The sequence below is a fragment of the Mesoplodon mirus genome (assembly GCF_964341445.2).
Source record: "Mesoplodon mirus genome assembly, chromosome: 3".
NCBI classification, from domain to species: Eukaryota; Metazoa; Chordata; class Mammalia; order Artiodactyla; family Ziphiidae; genus Mesoplodon; species Mesoplodon mirus.
Genome location: NC_138978.1, coordinates 33,219,415 through 33,227,763, shown reverse-complemented (window position 1 = coordinate 33,227,763; position 8,349 = coordinate 33,219,415).

The window sequence follows — 8,349 nt, the reverse complement described above, 5'->3', positions numbered from 1 at the left end:
ATGGGTGGGATGGGAGAGTGGGATGGAAGTCCAAGAGGGAGGGGATATATGTATACATATAGTTGATTCACTTCATTATACAGCAGAAACTAACACAACATTGTAAAGCAACTATACCTCAATTTAAAAAAAATAAGAAGATATGTCTTAAACCAATAACATAAGTGTCCACCTTAAGAAACTAGTAAAAGAAGAGCAAACTAAACCCAAAGCAAGCAGAAAGGAGGAAATATTAAAGATCAGAGCAGAAATATATGAAATAAAGAATAGAAAAACAATGGGGAAATTTAATGAAATCAAAAATTGGTTCTTTTTAAAGTATCAACAAAGTTGACAAACCTTTAGGTAAACTGGCCAAGAAAAAAGGGGAAGATTCAAATTATTAAAACCAGGAATGAAAGAGGATGTGGCATCACTACAAACCTTACAGAAATAAAAAGGATTATATAGTGATACTATGAACAACTGCATGTCAACAAATTAGATAATCTAGGTGAAAAGAACAAATTCCTAGACAGATACCACTGAAACTGACATAAGAAGAAATGGAAAATCTGCATAGAGCTATTATAACTAAAAATATTGAATTAGTTATAAACAACAACACATTCAATAAAGAAAAGCCCAGACATGGAGAGTGGACTTGAGGACATGGGGAGGGAGAGGGGTGGGCTGGAACAAGGTGAGAAAGTGGCATGGACATATATATACTACCAAATATAGAATGGATGGCTGGTGGGAAGCAGCTGCATAGCACAGGGAGATCAGCTCGGTGCGTGTGGCTACCTAGAGGGGTGGGATAGGGAGGGTGGGAGGGAGAAGCAAGAGGGAGGGGATATGGGGATATGTGTATATGTATGGCTGATTCACTTTGTTATACAGCAGACGCTAATGCACCATTGTAGAGCTATTATACTCCAATAAAGATGTTGAAAAAAAAAAAAAAGGGAAAGAAAAGCCCAGGTCCATGTGGTTTTACTGGTGTATTCTATCTAATGTTTAAAGAAGAATTCATATCACTCTTTCACAAATCTTTCCAAGAAATACAAGAGGAAGAAACACTTTCCAACTCATTCTATAAGGCCAGTATTATCCTGATACCAAAAACAGACAAAAACATTGTAAGAAAACTACAGACCACAATCTCATAAATATAGACATAAAATCTTCAACAAAATATCAGCAAGATGAATCAAGCAATATATAAAAGTGATTATACACCATGACTAAGTAGGGATTATTCCAAGAGTGCAAAGTTGTTTTAATATCTGAAAATCAATCAATATGATGTACCACATTAATAGAATGAAGAAACTAATGATCACCTCAACAGATGCAGAGAAAGTACTTGACAAAGCACAATTTCCTTTCAGATAAAAGCACTCAATAAAAAAGGAGTAGAAGGGACCTTCCTTTACAAAAACCCACAGCTAACATAATGGTGAAAGACTGATAATTTTCCCTCTAACATTAGGAATAAGACAAGGATGTCCATTCTCACTACTTCTATTTAACATTGTAATGGAGGTTTTAGCTAGGGCAAATAGGCAAAAAAAGGGAAGAGAAAGGCATTCTGATTGGAAAGGAAGAAGTAAAACTGTCTCTATTTGTAGATGATATTGTATATAGAAAATATTAAGGAGTGAACACACACAAACTCTTAGAATGGGTCCAGCATGGTTGCAGGACATAAAATCAATATACAAAAATCAATTATATTTCTACACACTATCAATCAATAATCCAAAAATGAAACTAAGATAAATTCCATTTATAATAGAATAAAATAATAAAATACTTAGGAATACATTTCACAAAAATGTAAGGCTTGTACACTGAAAACTACAATAGAAAAATATTACTCAACAACAAAAAACAAGCAACACTATCCAAAAATGGGCAGAAGACCTAAATAGACATTTCTCCAAAGAAGACATACAGATGGCCAACAGGCACATGAAATGATGCTCAACATCACTAATTATTAGAGGAATGCAAATCAAAGCTACAATGAGGTGCCACCTCATGCCAGTCAGAATGACCATCATTAAAAAGTCTATAAACAACAAATGCTGGAGAGGGTGTGGAGAAAAGGAAACCCTCCTGCACTGTTGGTGGGAATGTAAGTTGGTGTAGCCACTGTGGAAAACAATATGGTGGTTCCTCAGAAAACTGAAAATAGAATTACCATATAATCCAGCAATACCACTCCTGGGCATATATCCAGATAAAACTATAATTCAAAAATATACATGCATCCCTATGTTCATAGCAGCACTATTCAAAATAGCCAAGACATAGAAACAACCTAAATGTCCATTGACAGATGAATGGATGAAGAAGATGTGGTACATATATACAATGGAATACTACTCAGACATAAAAAATGAAATAATGCCACTTGCAGCAACATAGATGGACCTAGATATGATCATACTAAGTGAAGTAAGCCAGAAAGAGAAAGACAAATACCATATGATATTACTTATATGTGGAATCTAAAATATGACACAAATGAACCTATCTATGAAACAGAAACAGAATGATGGACATAGAGAACAGATTGGTGGTTGTCAAGGGGGAGGGGGTTTGGGGGAGGGATGGAGTGGGAGATTGGGTTTAGCAGTTGTAAGCTTTTATGAATAGAATGGATAAACCACAAGGTCCTACTGTATGACACAGAGAACTATATTCAATATCCTATGATAAACCATAGTGAAAAAGAATACAGAAAAAGAATGTATATATATGTATAACTGAATTAATTTGTAGTACAGCAGAAATTAACACAACATTGTAAATCAACTATACTTCAATAAAAAAATATTAAGAAGTTAAAGAAGACCTAAATAAATGGGAAGACATCCATGTTCATGATCAGAAGACTTAATATTGTTAAGATGGCAGTACTCCACAAACTGATCTACAGATTACATGTAATCCATATCAGAATCTAAGCTGACTTCTTTGTAGAAACTGACAAAGTTCTAAACTCTAAAATTCTGATTTTAAATTTCATATGGAATTACAAGAGATTCATAATGCCCAAAATTCTCTTGAAAAACGAGAACAAAGTAATAGTACTCACACTTCCAGATTTCAAAACTTATTACAAAGCAACTGTAATCAAGACAGTGTGGTACTGGCATAAGTATAGATGTACTGATCAATAGAAAAGAATTGAGTCTAGAAATAAACCCATATATGAATGTCAATTGATTTCAAGACAATACAATGGGGGAAAGAATAGTCTTTTCAACAAATAGTGCTGGACACTAGACAGGGATATGCAAAAGAATGAAGTTGAATCCCTACCTCAATCATACACATTAATTAACTAAAAATGAATCAAATACCTAAATGTAAAAACTAAAACTATAAAAATCCTAGAAGAAAACACAGAGTAAATTTTTATGACCTTGGAATTGGCAACAGTCTCTTAGATTTGACACCAAGAGCACAAGTGACAAAACAAAACAAAACAAAAATTAAATAAATTGGATTTCATCAAAATTAAAACCTTTGTGCTTCAAAGGACACCATATAGAAATTGGAAAGACAGCCTAATGGGAGAAACTATATTCCAAGCATATATCTGATGAGGAACTAGTATCCAGAATATATAAAGAATTCTGACAGCTCAATAATGAAAACACAGATAAGTCAATTAAAAAAATGGGCAAATAATTTGTATAGACATATCTCCAAAGAAGATATGCAGATTGCCAATAAGCACATGAAAATATACTTATACTATTAGTCATTAGGGAAATGCAAATTAAAACCATGATAAACTACTACCTTATACCCACTGGGATCACTAAAATAAAAAAGGAAGACAATAACTATTGACAAGGATGTGTGGAAACTATAACCCTGACAGATTGCTAGTTGAATTGTAAAATGATGCAGCCACTTTTTGAACAGTTTGGTAATTGCTCAAAAAGTTAAACATAGAGTTACTATGTGATCCAGCAATTCCACTCCTAGATATATACCCAAGAGAAATGAAATATTATGTTCACACAGTAGTTGTACATGAATGTTCATGTCAGCATTATTCATAATAGCCCCAAAGTGGAAACAACACAAATGTCTACCAGATGATGAGTAAATAAACAAAATGTGGTATATCCATACAGTGGAATATTATTTGGCCACTAAAAGGAATGACGTATTGATACCTGCTACAACATGGATGAACACTGAAAACATTACGCTAAACGAAAGAAGTCAGTTACAAAAGATACATATTATACATATTATATGATTCTATTTATATGAAATGTCCAGAATAGGCAAATCCAGATACAGAAAATAGATCAGTGGTTGTCAGGGGCTGAGGGGAAGGAAAAATGGGGAGTGACTGCTAATGTGTATGGGGTTTCTTTTGGGAGTGATTAAAATTTTCCAAAACTAGATACATGGTTACACAACTCAGTGTATATACTAAAAATCACTGAATTGTACACTGCAAGAGGGTGAATTTGATGCTGTGTGAATTACTTCTCAATGAAAATGCTATTAAAAAAAACTTCATGGCTTCTTCATTGCTCTCAGGATGAATTCTGTCTCCTTAGGATGTGACTCCTGCTGCCCCTTTTAGCCTCATATCTTCCTCCCTGCCCGGGCCCCCACCCCCCAGCATTTAATGCTCCAGCCTAATGACTAATCCCTAAATATGCCTCCCAAGCTTTTACCTCTGCACTGTATTTGCAATGTAGAGGTTTTGAAAAGGGGCCTGTGAATCAGGCACATCTGGGTTCACATCCTAGCTTTGCAGCCTATGCTGTTTCCCGCACCATGCAATCTCCTTGCCTTACAAAGACCAGACCAATGTGAGCTCCATTTATGAACACAGAAGGATGCACTGTAAAGCTTGTTGACCTCTTAAAATGGATGGTTTCATGGCTTGCCTTTCCCACAGGTTTTCCTAGTGATCTCAAGTTTATTAGATATTTACTCAATACTGGTAACTTAACCTAGCAGACACAGAAACTGGCTGGGTGGTGGTGGCCTCTCAAGCTGAGAAGCCAGGTAGAGTCGGGGAATGGGACAAGTATCCAAAAGAAGCTGGCCAGGAGAGAGGGAGAGAATGCAAGAATGATGGTGAGAGAAAGGAGAGACCGAGCTGTGCTCTGATCCTTCATTCTGTGAGATGCCCTATATCTATTTTTTTTTTTTTTTTGCGGTACGCGGGCCTCTCACTGTTGTGGCCCCTCCCGTTGCGGAGCGCAGGCTCCGGACGCGCAGGCTCAGCGGCCATGGCTCACGGGCCCAGCCGCTCCGCGGCATGTGGGATCCTCCCGGACCGGGGCACGAACCCGTGTCCCCCGCATCGGCATGCGGTCCCTCAACCACTGCGCCACCAGGGAAGCCCGCCCTATATCTTTTTTATAATGTTCCCCCTCTCTTAATATGAGCTATCTGTTTTTTACAAACCAAGTGGACCTCCCAGGTACCCTGCTTAAATACTGAGAACATCCTTTCCTGCCCTTTAAGACCTCAGTGGGCCTCTGCCATTCAAGTGTGTATATAGGCTATTCTGCCAGGACCATGGACAAAAGCTCTGCAGCTTTGTCCCAGCATTTAATGATACACGTTCTGTTATTATTCATTACACTTCCTCTTTGATCTGGGGTTGGGCAGGCAATTTTTGAGCTCTAGCTCTCCTACTAGAGAACTTTACTAGATGATAGTCTTGACCTTTAAATCCTGTATGTCCCAAATTTAGTTCTTAATCTCTCTCTTCCTCATGTGTCTCTCTAAACCAGCCACCTACCATCACACTGCACCTTGGGGCTGTCACCACTGGCTTACTGGTCACCCTGGTGGGAAGCCTGGCTGTCAGCCTGACTCCTTATCTCAGCTCCCAGCAGTGCATCCTTCCCGCATGGGCCTCTCCGCCCCCAGCTTCTCCCCCTTTTCTGTTGCTCTGCACACATTTGCTGCATTATGCTCAGCAAAATACTGCCTGAGGATCAGTTCAGGTAGCTAACATCTGTCAATTACTCACTGTGGAGTTGTATGCTGTATCAAGAACTTTACATTCTAATTCATTCTCCCAACAATATCAAGAGGAGGCTTTCATTTTCTCCATTTTCATAAAGGAGAAATTCAGAGACATTAAGTAACTTTCTGTTCTATCTCTCACTCTGTACAGTGTCATGCTTGAAACTCAGGTCTGTCTGGCCCTCCTCTTTCTCCCTCACTGGACTGGGTCAAGTCATTCCCTGCTCAGAGAACTTTCGTAGGTCTATTTCCCAGGCATAAAATTTAAAGTGTTTCCCTTGCTATTCAAGGCCCCCTGTGAGCTGTCCCCACCCTGGATCTCCAACTAAACCGGCCAGCGGGTGGCTCACATTTTCCTCTGTTCCTCTGAATTTCCATTTGGCTTTTCCTCCTCACATAGAAAACTTCTCCCTCTCATTCTAGCAGGCTTGGTCCCTGAAGTATGCCTGTTGTGAGCTTTCCCTGAGTACAAATATTAATAGCTCCCCTTTGCTCTGCAATAGGAGAAGGGGTTTCACACATTCAGAACGTGCTTCTCGAAAGAGAGGGGCAAAGTATGAAAGGAAAGCAGGACATTCGTGATCATTGAATGCAATGACTATTATTGGCAATTATTAGGATGTTGATATAATTTATGATCCAAGCTGAAGCATTTTTGAGAGTAAAAAGGGTATTATTCATACTTATATTGGGACAACAGGCAAAAACTGAGACTCCTAAGAAAACAGGATGTGTGGCCCTCCTGGTAATTACCCCCATTATGAACCCTGCTTTCCCAAGACAGAAATCAGAACTCACTTTCTCAACCCCTGTCCTAGCTACCGAGTAGGCATGTGGCCTGGGATCCTGCAATCAGCTGCTTCTAAGAGAAGCAGTTCAGAAGAGAGGAAGGAGGCGCCATGGGGAAACCATGCTATTAGCAAGAGGTGGAGAGTGGTGGAGGGCCATCAAGGTTTCAGAGGCAGCAGTGACCGAGGTTCTGGGAATGGGATTCCATGCCTCAGGTCTACGAAGCAAGCTTCAGTGCTTGGGCCCTGAACACAGGGGCCCTGTCCTCAAGTGGGCTAGGCACGATAGAAGACCAGCTCTCTGGCCTTCTCTAAATTCTATGCATTCTCTAATAACTTCTGATACATTTATTTTCTTTCTAAAACCAATTAGAGTGGGATGAGGGTTCTGACTCATGGAACAGGGAAATGTGTAAGTTTTTGTTATTGTTGGTTTTTTTAATTTGTATGAGTGTGTGTGTGGGGGTGTTGGAAACAAATTTTCCAAAGCATAGAAGCTGGCAGCCTTAGGACTGTAGGTATTAGAGTTAAAAACATGTTTGTTCCCAGCCCTGGGCATCCTCTAGGGGCTTCTGCACATGCTCAGGCAGCTAAGCTGAGTATGGCTACCCTGAGACAAGGAGTCTGCTCTTACAAGAAGAGCAACTAACAGGGGCTCAGCAGAGCCTGTGGACTCATAAAACTCATCTTCCATCTCTCTCTCCTGTCTTTGGCCTGCTCCTGCATCTTTTCTTAACTTGCTATTCTGAGAACTTTCAGCCCATGGTGGGAGCTTCCTTGAGGGCAGGGTCTGTCCAGGGACCCTTGCCCAGCCCATGTATGGTGAATATTTTGTCCAGTGGCCTCCAACCCTAGATAGAGCTGACAGAGTCCTCCCAGGGTCAGTGCCCCAGCGCAGCCAGCCCCAGCATCAGCTTAATATGGTCCTTGCCACATCCTCCAAAACCTGATTCAGATTCCTCTTCCTGCTCCAAGCCTTCCTTGCTCGCGCAGCTCAGTGTTACCACCCCCAGTCTGCTTCCACCCCTGCCCTCCATAATTCCCATCATCTGGACCACTTATTTATTTATTTATTTATTTATTTATTTATTTATTTATTTATTTATTTATTTTTGCAGTACGCGGGCCTCTCACTGCTGTGGTCTCTCCCGTTGCGGAGCACAGGTTCCGGACGCGCAGGCTCAGTGGCCATGGCTCACGGGCCCAGCCGCTCCATGGCATGTGGGATCCCCCCAGACCGGGGCATGAACCCGTGCCCCCTGCATCGACAGGCGGACTCTCAACCACTGCGCCACCAGGGAAACCCCTGGACCACTTTTTCAACAATAAATCACACTGTTTTGTTTAGAATTAATTGTACGGCTATCTCTTCTTTTAAAATGATTACATTTGTCATGTGATTCTGTTTGGTCTCCCTCAGTAGATGGCGAATCCTTGGAGGGAAGAGATGATGATATATACTCCTAATTTCCTGTCCTTATTTTCCTTTACAACATTAACTGAGTGTCTTCCTTGTAGGAGTTGTTAGAAAATATTTTTTTGGGAAAAA